The sequence below is a fragment of the Parasteatoda tepidariorum genome, chromosome 8, assembly GCF_043381705.1.
Source record: "Parasteatoda tepidariorum isolate YZ-2023 chromosome 8, CAS_Ptep_4.0, whole genome shotgun sequence".
Classification (NCBI taxonomy): Eukaryota; Metazoa; Arthropoda; class Arachnida; order Araneae; family Theridiidae; genus Parasteatoda; species Parasteatoda tepidariorum.
Window position 1 is genome coordinate 42798117 of NC_092211.1, and position 15129 is coordinate 42813245.

At 25.7% G+C, this 15129-nt stretch overlaps 1 protein-coding gene across 1 annotated transcript in view; it reads right to left on the reverse strand.

Annotated features, from left to right (window-relative positions):
• Positions 1-15129, reverse strand: part of LOC107447387 (hormone receptor 4) — a gene marked incomplete in the record, with an annotated part of 162733 nt that overhangs the window by 56380 nt on the left and 91224 nt on the right.

The following is a 15129-nucleotide window of genomic DNA, read 5'->3' on the forward strand; positions in this document are numbered from 1 at the left end:
AAATAGGCCTATTAAAAAATGTTTCTTTTGAAAATGGACTCAAGAGGTCTGCAATTCATAATTTTTAAACTACAACTCTTGGAAAATCTTAGTTTTTTTCCCACTAATTTCACCACTTTTAAAAAAAAAAGAAACTGATTCTACAATAATTTTATGTTCAAAATATTATATGAGTAGTTTTTCACAAAACAGGAGTTTTTTAAAGAAAATTCTGAGTGAACCACTAATTTATGTGATTTTTTTTAAAAATCACAAAAACAAGAGCTTGTTTTAACAAATTCTGAAAATGATATGAAGATTTTTCCCAATATCAGAAAAACAGCTACTGAAAAAAACCTTCATTTTAAAACCATATAGAGATGAAATACAAAATGATTTGTAATGCATTTTAATTTATTTCTCACCAAGAAGCATACCTCAACATAAATAAAATATGTAAAATAAAAACTTTGAACTAATAATGATTCAGTGAAACAAACATCTAATTGTTATCTGGCGCTGATTCTGAGCTTTGCTCCAAATTATGAATCATAACCGTAATGTATTTTGTTCTTATCATTAAAAATCATGATTTTTTACTTTTTTTATCGTTTTATCATACAGCATCACTATTTTTATGCATTCGTACAATTTTTTAAAACATGCAAAAAATACCAGTTTAAGTTCATTCCTTACTTTGTTTAAGTAAATATCAATTTCTTAAAAACTAATGTTAAGCAATTGTTCAGAAATCTTATAAAGCTATTAATTTGAAAAGAAAATATCAGCTATCGTAAGATTACGTATCTTAATTAAAATACGAAAAAAAAACTAACGATTGATAGTAACGATAAAAACAATATCGATAGTTACAGAGATTTATTTATACTAAAACTAGAATAATGCTTTAAAAATTAAAAAAAATGGAAATACTTCATAAATATTTTGGAACTTATTTAAACTTAAAAATATTTCGTGCGTATTTGTAGAGAGTATAATTTATTTTAATTTTCATTAACTATAATATTTTTTAGTATTTAATTTAACAAATACAAATCGGTAACTGAAGATAAATAACTTTTTCTCAATCTCTAACTTTTTGTAATACCTGTTTTTTTTTTGTTTGAAGTTTGATAGTTTTTATAAAATTCACAATAACTAAAATTACAGGCATTGTTTAGTGTTTTCATTTTCTACATTTTTAAAACATTACATAAATATTACAATACAAAACTCAAACGTCAATACCAACTTTATTCGAAATTAAAAACGTCTTTATATACATAATTTAATACAATAAAATCAAAATAAAACGTTTTAATTTACTTAATTAAAATATACAACCTAATGAGAACAAAGTTCTGCATGAGTTACATAAAATTCAATATTTAATAACAATTAGCTATGTAGAGTTAAAAATAATTACGTTAAGATTAAAAACTACTTAAATTTCCATTTACTTTACATTAAAAAAAAAATCTATTCAATATTTACATTCTTTCAATAGTCACTTTTATTTTGCTACAAATTGCCTTTATTAAGATACAAAGTAATACAAAGTTTAAATTAAAACATCTTGCATTTATTTATTTTATAACTAATATTTTCCTTTTTTGCTTCTTTCATCATCTGGATAGCAAGCAAAAGAGAGAGAGAGTTACTCCTACGGAGGAAGATGGAGATGATTCCGAGAAAATCAATATCTCCTCTTCTGGAGAAGAAACAAACTAGCGGAATTTTGCAAAATGGATTTCACGTGAGGACAGGAGGTTATGGAATTTGCAAATAAGAAATACGAAATTTCGAAAAGTACTAGCATGCTTTAATTTTTAGCAAAAATAATATTTTTTGAAAAGTCACATATAAATTATCAGACAAAATCGGTTGCCATTTTCTTATTGGAAAACTATTTTAATGCATATGCAAACGATTTTAAAAGCATGAAAAAGTTTTTGATGTTCAACTCTACTTTTTTTTCCAATTTTAAAAGCATTTTAAAGCTTATGGAATTGTTTTCTTCAAACTTTTTTCATATTTTAAAGTTATTGTTTCCAACTAGATAAACGTGTAAATGTTATTAAATTAATGAACTTGTTTGCAAAATGTGTGGTCATGATTTTGTATTCATATACACAAAATTAAAGGAAAGAATCTGAAATTTTAAAAAAGGCAATGATTTTCAAATCGTTACGGAATCATTTGCTTAAAATATTATCTTCCTATTAATATTTTAAAGTTCCTCAATTAAGCTAAATATGATATCATTTTGTTCTGTATTTTTAAGAAAATAAATTTAATTGAAAACGATTCCAGACATTTGTAAAATCGTTTGCTTAAAAAGATTAATCTTCTGTTTCTTATTTCAAATTATTATTTGTTAATGAAACAAAACATTACTCTGAACTCTTTGGTGTACAAGTTTATGACAATATGGTAGTTATATAGTCAATAAATCGTTAACAATATTGGTATAAATACTTCACTATCAGATTATTTGTATTGCTGATCCGAATATTTAAAAAATTATATATAATATTTTAAAAACAAAAATTTGTATTGCTGATCATTTCAAATCACATACTATTTTAAAACAACTTTAAATTTATTTGCTTAAGAACAATAAATATACATTTTTAAGGAATGCAATAATTTGTATGGTATTCTGCTTAAATAGAAAAAGTATCAAAGCTATTATTTTATTTTAAAGTATCGAAAATGTTATAATTTTGTTGTTGAATGATCGCTTTTATTCATGAAACAAACCATTAACATTCGAAATGCCATTTTAAGAAAACTTTGATAATATTTATAGATAACAAACATAAAGTGATGAAACAGCCTTTTTTTTCCAAAGTATATATTTTATATACATTTTAAAACACAGTAGCAAGTACTGCAGTATGCATTTTAGTTTGTAGTTATAATTCAAATAAAATGTTTAGTTATTTCAATGAACGATATTATCTTTGATACATTCCATTCATAAATTTAAAAAAAATAAACACAATAAATAAACTTAAGAACAAAAATCATTCAAAATTATTTTTAATAAAGTTACTTTCAAAAATAACAAAATAATTGGTCTAAATGTTAATAATTCATTACATAGTGTAAGTAATAATCGTTACACTTTCAGGCATAAATATTGTCAGTAATAAAATAGTGCAAAATTTATTTTTTTATCTTTTTTACAATACGCCCATTGTTTAAATACATGAGAACAAAAGTATTTATACTTAAAATAAAAATTAACCAACAAAAAATTTTAATATTTCTATTACTTAAGAAAAGTATTTAGACAATGAATTTATTACAGCTGCAATTATTTCATTTAAATAAAATATGCAAATCAAAAAATTTCCATATTTCTGTTCAAAAATAAAAGTTAGAAATTAATTTTATTATTAAAATGATTAGTAATTACTTTTGAAGCAAAAGAAAATACAATAAGAATATTTTAGTGACGTACTTTTTAAGAATGTATAATTAGTAAAATGAATATTTTAGCGATGAATTTATATTTTAGTTATGTATTCAGTGATTTTTTAAAGAATAATATTTAGTGAAAGGAATATTTTAGTGATGCATTTATATTTCAGTTAAAGTAACAATTATTTTTTCAGAAAGTATATTTGTGAAAAGAATATCTTAGTAATGCGTAAACTGTTTTTTTTTACAAGTTTTTATAAAAATTTTAAAAATATAACTTTTTTAAAAATACTTTTTCTTTCCTTTATTTACCATATCATCTAATTTTCAGATAAAAAATGTGTTTATATCTCTTTGGTGTAAAAACTATACAAGGGATTTTAATTATCATATCAATTTAACTGACTTAATTAAACTAATTTATTCTTTTATTCAAAAATAGAACTTTATAAGCAAAGGCAAATAAAAATCGCGAAGATTATACTGATTATGTATGTTTAAAGGGAGGATCTACGAAAATCGGTCCCTCCCCACCAGGCGCGTACACACGACCCTTCTATACTGTCTAGCGGAGGCCATTTTGAAGATCGTTGAACCCTAGTGAGTCTGGTGTATATCACATCACACACCACACGGTACTGTGTCGACATCGATAATCAGCACAGTGCCAAAATAGTACATGATCGATATTTGCAAATTTTCTAGTTTTACTTCACAAAATTTTTTATTTTATTTTATGTATCTTTTTCAAAAATGTGAAAAATATAGTTGAATAGATCAATACATCAATACCGCAAATGAAATAAGACGATCAATATTGCTTTAAAAATGTAATTTTAAAATATTTTATGAACTCTTATAGTATTTGTTTCGCTTATTTATAAACAGGATATGTGTGTTATTTTTAGCTATACAATCATACATAGTATGAACTCTTTAAAAAAATTAAAATAACTTTATAATGACAGAATACAAAAAAGTAGAAAGAATATAGAATTCAATTTTACTATTTTTTAATTACTCTAACTTTATTAGTGTTCATCTATAAACATATAACAAATTGTTGTAGTAATTATTTTAATTCAATTTACTCGTAATTATAAAACAGTCACGATCATTTGAGTATTTTTGCAATTTGTAATATTGAAAATGATTAGATTATAAAGTCAACTATAAAAATTAAAATTAAAAAAACCTAATGTATGTAGCATAGATATTATATTTATCACAGTCCGCTTTATGCATAAAATTATATAGTCTTATTAGTAAAACATTAACTAACGTTCTTTCGAAAAAATTTGGGTGACGACCGTTTTTAAGTATCCCTTATTCAAGCAGTATAAAATATTAACTTTAAAATTTAATCAAAATCTATAGAGTCATAAATATTCTTTTAAATAAGTGAAACATATTTATATTTTAATCAAAACAAATAGTTATAACAAGTGCCTAGAATAGTCACATGATAAACCCAAACAATTAATTTCAATTTCAAAAAAAATATTGTTAGCATCAAACTTATTTACATAGTACGAAAAATACTATTAACTTGCAAAATATTTATTATATATTTCCATACAAGCTTAATTATATAAAAAAAAATAGTATAAAGAAATGAAACAGCAAAATAGGCATTCTCTCAACTGATAAAACTTTCCATTCCAAATGATAGCAAAACTGTTCACTGACCTGATAAAAACGTGCATCCTGTGCCGTCGTAACCCTACAGCCACAAGGCGATGCTGTAAGGCCACCTCCAAACCTCCTGACACACACTTCTCTACCGCTGTCCGGTATTGTGTCCGCATACCTTTTAATCCACGGCCACGCATCCACAAATAAAGAATAAAAAAAATCCACACAACACTAGTCCGGTTTTGTGATCCTTTCTATCCAGCCATGTGCTAGCGGGTTGGAGTGTACAGTTAGAAAGCGAACGGCATCTTTCTACTACTCGATCACCACCTCCCCACGAAAATGTAAAGTTTTTTTTTCCCTTTTCCCGAAACACACTAGGGTTACACCACACTAGATAGAGTTCTCTTGGCGAGTTTGAGTTTGCGCCAATAGGGGCTAAGTCGTCCCCAAACTTGAGACTTCTGATTCATTGCGAACGGTGGCTTTTCATCGATTAGAATTAAGCGGTTACTTTTCATCTTGTTTTTTTACTGGTCGGGTATACCATTAACATTAATTATATGTAAAATCATAATCTATTAAAGGTTCAAAAAATCTATTTTCAGTAACCTATTTTAATAAATAAAATTTTTTAATAAGCTAGAGTATCGCACATTAAATAATATTGGACTGGTTTGCCGTTGACAGAAATTTTACGATAAACCAATCTAGTTAGAAAACCTCTGTTTATAAATAATAAGTATAATACTAATTGTAGTAAAATATTTTTATAAGCTGGATGTCACATATGTAATTATATTGATCTAAGTCTGCCGTCAAATATTTTACATGATATCATTTTTGATAAAATCGTCAACAAACCTCTGTTTATAAATAATAATAAGCATAATGATAACTATAATAAAATTTATATGTATACTGGTTGTCCCATATGTAAGTATGTTTATCTAGGTCTTTTTTTTTGTCAGATATTTTGCTTGAAATTATAAACAATGAAATCTTAAAATGTTCTTTTTATTTTCAATAGTTCAGAAACAATAATAATGATAGTAATAATAGATTTTATTGATAAGCTAACGCTAATTTTATTAGCTATTAATAGTTTAATAGCACAGGAATATTACAAGGAAAGTAAGTTGTACTGTGTAAGTACTCGTTTTATACTTGAAATGTTAAAAATACCTGTATTTTTGTAAAAACAAATCAGCAGCTATACTTACATTCATTGAAAATTTAGCTGAAGAGTTGAATTTTTATTGTAATTAGTTACAATTATCATGTTCATATTTTACTGACATAGTTGTTTGCAGTTGTAAACTATTAAAAATTCAAACATAATTGACTAAATTCGGAAATCACGATTATATATAGAACAATAACACAGGCCTTTGCAGGCAATATATAAACAATTATGCACAATTTTTTTGCATATAAATATTAATTTCCTAATATCGTAGCGTAATTGAAAGAAATTCACTGCTAATTACTTGAGCGTGTCCAATGTTTTATTGGATTACGACTGAATATAAACTTTTTCAATGTAAACTGAAAACATATTAGCAATACAGCTTACTTTTTTTTAATTACTACATTGAAATATTATTTTAATTACATGCTCTTAAAATATAAATGAAATTCACTATTATTTTAATACGAAAGAATTTTTTGTTAACAGCACTATTAATAAAAAATATAAATAATAATTTATGCATGTTTTGGTGATGCTTAAAATACATAAGATTTTATCCAGACGAAATCATCCAAACAAACACTTACAGTGTACTTCTAGAGCGTTGAAAGGTGACGTTTTAATTGTAATTCGATGAAACATGCGACACTATTGAATCAGCTTCAACTACTTTAAAAAAAACTGCATAATTTTGTCAAGATACAGCTTATCATTTCAAATCGCTGATAAAAAGGGTGCAATGAAACCATAACGATGATTAAATGTAACAAAAAAGAAAAATGAATATTTCCTTTCTCAAAAAGTGTCCATTTTTTTATTTCTGATATTCCTCGGGGTCAAGAACCACTCAAATTCTATGTCGCCACAATATTACGATTACAAGGAGATAAAGTATCTCACCTGGCAACCTTGTCTCTTTCTCGTGTGAGAGACTCAGTCAGCGGTTGTTGACCTCTACGAATCATAATGCAAGTCCTTCCTAGACGCACCGTTAGGTGGCGCTGTTCAAGGAAGCTGGAGATGATGGAAAGAGAAAGGGAGAAAACTAAACTACATCCCGTTAGATGAAAATTCATTCTTATCTCTTAGTCACTTCTTCATTGAGGTTAATTATATACCTTTTTATGTTATATAAAAATTAAGAAAATTACACGGTTAAAAAGGATGTCAGCTTAGCCCTCTGACGCAGAATTTTTATTAAACCTATTTTTCATACTTTTTTAATTATTTTGTATTTCTTTAAGCCAAAATAAATTTAAAATATTGTATACAGCATTTTAATAATTTACGGTTATGAAAAACAGCATGAAACACCGGTGTCTTTTTCTGCGTTAAAAGTAAAATTTTCAAACACGGCTCACTCCCAAACAATGATATTTCAAATTTGCACTTATCTGCATTTATGTAGATCTAAGAGAAATATAATAATTTATTATTGAAATTTCCCTCATTTATGAAATGAATTATAGATAAATTTTTGAGTATTGATGAAGAAAAAAAAATTTCAAATTACGTTTCTCGCATTTTATATTTTAGTACAAATATAAATTCCGATAATCTAAAGGATTTTTTAGTAACTATTAGACTGCTACTTATAATTAAAAAGCACAAAAATATAGTTTTTCTTGTAATTAGTAAGTCAGAAAAAATATATAAAAGGGGACACCGGTGTCCCCTTTTGCATTAAAGAATAAATATTTATTAAATTAGAATCCTCTTAATAAAAAGGAATTGTTTTCAGTAAAGAGTAGAAAATAATGTATTTTTCACATTTCATTCATTTTGATAAATGATTACTCGTGTATGTATAAATGAAATTTATAAGTATTTTAATGTATCTAAATTTTTTATTCAATTCAGGAAGAAGAATTTAGTTTACAAAATAAAATAAAGGTAACGGCTTAAAGCAATTACTAAAATTACAGAAAAATGTTGAAACGATGCTTTAAAGAAAACAGTTATATTTATATACAAATCTTCCTAATAAACCAATAATAGACTATATAGCTTCGTTATACTTAGATATGTAATATAAAATGCAATTTATCACATGAAATTTTGTTATTAAGAATTTATTAATTACATTAATTTAAAACTGTTCAAATAAAATCAGGAACTTTAATAAATACACTTATTATTAATTTTCCCAATTGAAATCAACAACAATTATAATAGTTAATATTAGATTTTGTTACAAATTTCTCTAAAAGAAAAAAGGCTATTAATCTCAAGAAATTTTATTATATTTTTTCATTTCTCTTTTCGCGTAATTTATAATAGGTAATTTTATTTCACATGCAGTCTGATTTTGAAATATCTGTTCTAATTTGCATGTAGTATAATTTTTATTAATACTACGAATAATTATAATCATTTTCTTCAAATTATTATTAGTTTTGACAAATAAATATTATATTGAATTAGTAAGTGATAAATTTGCATTTAAATTTTCTCTTGATGCAAAAACATCATTTATCGCAAGAAATTTGCTTATATTTCTTTACTTCATCATTTATCACAAGAAATTTACTTATATTTCTTTACTTACATCATTCATCACAAGAAATTTACTTATTTTTCTTTACTTACATCATTTATCACAAGAAATTTACTAATATTTCTTTACTAACCGGATTACATATTATATACTTTAATTTATTTATTTAATTATTTAATGCATGATTTTTTTACTTATAATTAGATTTCTAAATATCTATTAATATTCTATTTGTCTGCTTTCATTTTTTGAATGAATTTAAAGGACAAAAAGTTTTGTTTTATTAATTTTGACATTTTGAATGAGATATTTAAACAAGAACATTTTTTTTTTGGATTAAGGTCGTCAACCTTCAAGTTTATCTACGACAATTACGAAATATAAAGCAATCTTGCAAGATTTAAAAGAAAGTGTAGGTGAATTTATAAAACTCCCACATTTTATCTGATATTATTTTTTTTTCTTGCGTCATATTACTACTAAAACATTTTATGAGATTTAGAAGTGCTGAAATGAAGTAAATTAGAAATTATTTGACTTCTAACATTAAAAGTTTCGCGTTACTTTAATATTTAAATATATAATCTAAATATAAAATCTAAATATATGTGCGTGGGTGAAACATTAATAGGAATTATTGAATATTTTGGAAAATTTAGAAGGAATTTTCAGCCATCTATAGTCAAAATTATATTTGATGTCTTCTCATTTTTAAAACTTTGGAAAACAATTCATGAAATAAAAAATGAAGGAAAGAAAAATATTACATTATTTTAAGTACATATTTTAAAAAATATAACTATTTACTTTAAAAAGAATTTAAAAATTATTTTTTTTAAATTAATAAATCGTAAAATTTAATTTAATATATTTTAAAAACATTTATTTATATTAATAAATTGCAATACTAAATACTTTAATTAGTGTAATCGATAATAATTTGAGTGTACAGCATTAAAAATCATGTCTAAACAAACTCTGGCAAATCGGAGCTGAAAAAAACAACCGTTTTAATAAAAATGGTTTTATAATTAGTTAATCGTCCATTGCCACGAATTGTCAACTGAATTAATTTTAAAAACATACTGTAAAAACGGGTTTCTCAAAATTGTGCAAAAATGCATCAAAATAACTCCTGAACACCAAATGTAGTTAAATTTGGAAACTCCACATACTCATTATTGAGTACAGTGACAGGAGGAAAACAGTATATACGCATTTTTGAGTAAGATGCATAGTCTCAATAATTAACTATGAAATATAATTTTATAATCTGTGATAAAAATCAGTAATTCTAGTGAAACCTCGTAATTATATCCTACCTTAGAGTATGGCAAAAAAAAAAACATTTGTTTGTTTATATTTCCTTTTCAGTTCTGTATTTTTTACTAAATGTTTGGCAAAAAAATAATTATATATTTTAAAGATTTCTGATAAACCGTTGCCATCGTAACCGAAAAATTATCAAACGAATGGCTTTACCGTATACTTTGGTTTCATTAACCAGAATTATGTTGTTTTTTCAACCATAAATGTCATTACCGGATAGTATGGTAATTTTATCAGAATTTTTTTCCTTTGTACATTTGTGTAACTTTATTGTATTTCAGCAAAGATATCCACTTTGTTCCCCAAGTTTCTAAAATATTTACTTTTTTTTTTCTTCAAAAAAATGCAAGTTCAAAAATAATCTTATTCTTATAACATGTAATTTTTTTATTAAAAATATCCTTCAATATATTCTTCCTTTTTTTAAAAATAATAGTAGATTGCGACTTTTTTTAATTCACTCCGGAAAAAATCAGTGCTTTTGTCCGTAATATAGAGAAAACTTGCCGCAACCTTATTAAGAGTTGCTAAATTGAACCACAATTCCTTTTATGTTGAACCACATTATCGTGTAATCAAGATCAGTTTACACAATTATAAACTTAGACTTCGTACCACATTAAGGTTGAAACAAATACAAATGATATTAGAGTTGAACCCCGCAACAGAATTTCTAACAGCGTATAACAAAACTTCGAAGAAAAAGAAAAAAACTACGCATATATTTATAACATTCTCTGAAAACTATCTCTGAGCCGATTCATGGTCAAAGACTTTTCAAATGAATTCAGATTATATGATCCAGATTTATCGAACAATAAAAAAGTAAGAAGACAAAACGCTATTTTTGGCTACAGATGAAAACCATCTTGAAGCAACAGAAAACTTTTTTGTAACGGAATAAGTTAAAAAACGATTCAAGAAACCTGTTTCAAAAGGAAGACTGACCCCTCTTTAGAATATTTTTCTTCTTTCTCGAGAGTGTCTCAGTAAGACAATTGAAAAAGCAGGCATGCGGTAACAAGAGATTTTGTTGATTAGGTCACCAAGTGAGTGAGAGAGTAGATTGCTTATATAGGTCGACTGTTTTGGTTGCTCGAGCGATGACTTCAAACTTTTATTTTTCATTGTCAGGGCAGACACTTTTGCAAATCCATCATTTCTTTTTTCTTATTGGATGCAAGAGTGATTTCTCTCTTTATGGATAAGTAATTCTCCAAAGAAAAAATAATGAAATTTTTGGAGCAAATTTTATTCTTATCTAATCATTCTACACTTTAAAAAATGTATAAACCTTTTGAAGTAAGTGTTATTGTAAAATATTGCTACTACACTATGATCAAACTTTCATTGTAAAGTTTGTGGAAATAGTATTACACACAGTACGAAATTTTTCGAATGGCTAAATAACAAATTAATTTTTATTTTACCACATTCAAATAAAACAGTCAAATACCCATGAATAAGATGATATTCAAACTGTTAACTATGAAAAAAACTGTTTATTAACTGCTTTCACTTAATACGGGTAAGCAGACAGAAATTTATGGCAACAAATAAGCCCACCTAATGAAACAACTTAATTCCTTACAGATGAGTACAAAAAGCTAATCTGTCAATCTCATGACCAACAAAACGGGGGTTCGAATCCCAGCGTTGACACCACAATATTTCCTCCATGCCCTTCAAAACTTGAGGAGTTTCTAGTGTTCTGCACTCCCCAATTTGTGTCCTGCACTTTCCAATACCCATTATCTAATAAAAACCCTATGTTCAATGTCCAATTAAATTTCTTTTTACTATTTCGAAACCATGCTAGTTGTAAATGGTTAAAAAACTGTATAGTTTTGTATTCATGGTTTTATAACCAAACTAGTAGTAAGCGGTTTCAAAAACGTAAAAGCAACAAATGTCCTTAATCATAAACTTTACGGTTTACTGGATGAGCAGGCAACTGCTGGTTATATTACCATAATTTTAAAATGAAAATTGTAAAAGTGCCGGGGACCTTTGAATTTCTTCTTATGATCCTCTTAAATGTCACGACAAGTTTTTCTAAACGTATTTTATCTAATTTTCAAACCATCCCTTTTCTGTCCTTAAATAACAATATTGAATGCTGAATTTGAAGTAAAAAGTACTGGTGTCCTGACCACCCACTAATAAATATTGTATTTACAGTAAAAAGTATTAACACCCCGACTATAGTAGAACAGGGCCAGGGTAGCTTTCTTCTCATCCAATAAAACATCACGACACGGCAAATTAATAATTACAATAATATTAAATTTACAGTAAAAAGTATTGGCAACCCGATCATGGTAGAACCGTGATAGTTTCCCTCTCATTCATTAAAACGCCACCCGTTTTTTAAAGATATATCTTTCCAAACCATAATTTTTTATCATTGATGATTACGGTGAATATTAAACTTACAGTAAAAAGTTGAGTACCTGTACTTTTTTCAGTAAATTTTCGAGCATCCACATAACAGGGTAGAAATGACGTTTGAGAGGTCTTTTTAAAGAACTCAACATCAAAGACTGTTCGAAATGTTGAGCCTCGTTGAAACAAAATATCATTTAAATTTTCAGCAAAATAAGGTGCGAAATTTACCCATGTTATTGTGCTTATTAAACCATGTTAAACTCGATTACACAATATTATGACCCAACTCTAAGAGAGACATTGTTTAACGTAAGATATTTCTAACTAAACACATCAGCAAATCTACACTATATTGTAGGTCAAGGTATCTATATAGTTTAACATTGAACCGATTATTTCTAAATGAAAAACATTTATCCGATTTGATTTTGCTGAATATTTGTGGTTCCTAAAGTTCAGATACGTAACATTGTCATTTTGAACCGGACTCAGAAGATAAAGAACACCTCATTAAAATGTTTGATAAAATATCCTACTTGAAAGGTTTTTTATAGACATAAATATTAATTCAAAAAAATAAATAAATAAATTCTTTTGAAGTTAATGCAAAAATGAAATGTAATAAATTTTAGAATATTTTCAAGTTTGCTAAAATGGATAGCAGCCTCCAAATATATTTTAAATTAAAATTCATATATATATTTTTTTTTAATTTAAAGACGCAATGCAGTATAATGCAATTGTGCGAATAATTTTAAAATTATACTGCTGCAAAATTAAACAGATTTGATTGCTGTGTCTATGTTTCTTAATAATCCATAAATAAAGAGAAAAACTTTATTTTATAAAAACTTTATTTTATTTCATAAACTTTATTTATATAAAATTTTAAAAAACTGCTTTAAAACATGACCTTTAAGAGGAAAACTATTTTACATATAGCAACCCTTGTAAGTTAAAAAAAATGTTCAAACTTTTAGTTTTAAACGAACGTAAGTTTTAAAATCATGATCTGGAGAACTTGTAACTCAACAAATAACCTTTAAGAAAATTTTAGAAGTCAAACGAACTATAATTCAAATATGAGCAGTAATATTAATAATATGAGCAATGATATTAATTATAACTATTTGTAAATAATACATCTTCCTTGAGAAAAAATATTTATCCTGTATCTTACAATAAATGATTTTCCGTTAATAATATTTATTCATTTATTAACAAAGATTTATTCAAATAATTGTTAATAAATAAATATTAGTAATGTTTTGCTGTTCCATATTACTCACTATTGAACGATAAGAACGTAATTTTCTTCCTACTCTTTCTATATGTGTGTAACCATTTTCAAACTAAGAATTTCATCAGAAAATGAAATGTTTTCAATGAACTGGATGAACTCACGGTGATTTCCGGATGATGAAGTGAAATATCTATGGCAATTCATTCAATCAATTCTCATCCACAACGCATGCGCAATAAGTAATGAATTAAGCTCAGTACTGAGCATGTGCAGTATAATTTTAAGATCATATCAATGTACAACTGAGAAAGAGGAAAATATTTGTAATTTTGTTTAAATAATGGGAAAAAAGTAATAGAATGAATGCTTCAATCTTTGTGCAAAGTAATTTCTAGAAATAAAATTTTTGTAAGAGAATAGAATGAAAAGGAACAATAACATTTATTTATTTTTTCTGAAACACATATATTTATATAAAAATGTAACGTATATTTTTTATAACAAATTAGTTTCCAAACTTTAATGCTGCACTTCTTTAATGATTAAACTTTTTAATGTAAATGTCAAATTGACAATGGTTTAGCATAATTACTTGAATTCTATACACTGTCTAAATAATTTTGAAAAAAACTTGCATTTAAAACCGTCAATAACGGGGCAGTCTAGAATACGGTGCAGAAAAAGATATTTTATTTTGTTATTTTTAAAACAAATATTTGGATAAATATATAAAAAAAGGTATCATATATATTTAAATTATTTATAGATCATTTATTCAGAATAAGTGAAGCAGTAAATATGAGAATAAACTCTATGTTTAACTCAATATTTTGTGCATTTATGCAATTTCACCATAATAAATATGTTAAAAAATAAAAAAATTATACATTATAAATATTATCTACTAATAATATTATATAATAATAATATTATATAATATAAATATATATAAATTATAAATATTATATAATATTTATATACTTATATTTACTCTAATATTATAGAATACTTTCCGTCAACAGTTTCTTAAAGTGTAATTTACAGTAGATATTCTTATTTTCTTGAAAAAGTTATATAGTTCAATTTACGAGAAACTCTCAATGGAAATAATACGGAAATAAATCCCGTTTCTAGCGATCATTATGTTGTATTTTATCAGACACGTGGAATCAGGGAAGATTTCAGCATCCCAGCCAATTGGAGAGTGGTTAAAATTTTAAATAATGAGATAAATTCTAGTTGGTAATAAAACGATGAAGAAGTTTGCTTTTAGAGATGAGGAAAGATTCAAACTTGCATTGCCACAAATAAAGAACTAAATTAGAGATTTAAGAGCTCTAACTTGTAGGAAATAGGTCGGAATTTCAATTGCATTCCACACTGACAGTTTCGAAACAAGTAAAAACAAATTAACAAAAGATTTAGAATAAAGTATTC